This window comes from Octodon degus, unplaced genomic scaffold (assembly GCF_000260255.1).
Source record: "Octodon degus isolate 3935 unplaced genomic scaffold, OctDeg1.0 scaffold00013, whole genome shotgun sequence".
NCBI classification, from domain to species: domain Eukaryota; kingdom Metazoa; phylum Chordata; class Mammalia; order Rodentia; family Octodontidae; genus Octodon; species Octodon degus.
This window is the reverse complement of record NW_004524589.1, coordinates 8,923,685-8,924,341: the sequence shown is the minus strand read 5'-3', so window position 1 is coordinate 8,924,341 and position 657 is coordinate 8,923,685.

Here is a 657-nt window from a genome sequence, read left to right as displayed (position 1 = left end):
TAAAGCCATATTAATATGCTGAGCTGTAAAAGGCTCAAGTCAACAACTTCTGACATTGCCAGTCCTATGGAAAACCCACCACTATTATGGACTACGGGACTATATTGGCACATAATTCACTTTAATTAAATAAAACATCTTAAATGTCAAAAAGTTTTGATATGATATTCACTCTCTGAAACTTATACTATGTGATTTTATAAACTTTAGCTTATGACATGTAACAAGTATGCTGAGTAAATTCTTAAAAATCAGATGGAAGGGATATAATACCTTAAGCCAAGATGAAGGTAGGAAAGAGTTGTTCTTTTTAATGACTGCATTAGTGAAGATGTAAAACATGAACATTTAAAATTCAGTTTCAAATCATTAGGTAAATCAAGGAGTGAAATATATATAAAACATGTTTACATACACACATATATACATATAGTGTTGTATGCATTTATATACACAAAATACTTTTACACTTGATTGAGGATCTCAACAATTTTAATCCAAGTAATAAGATGTCAATTTTATAGCTTTAATTATGTGATATATTCTTAGAAAAATATTGTACCACCTATAAGGAAACCCTTATGAGGAGATCATCTCATTTGTGTTAGCACGAGTCTCAGCTCAAGAATATTATCCAGCCACTACCGATCCTGAGAT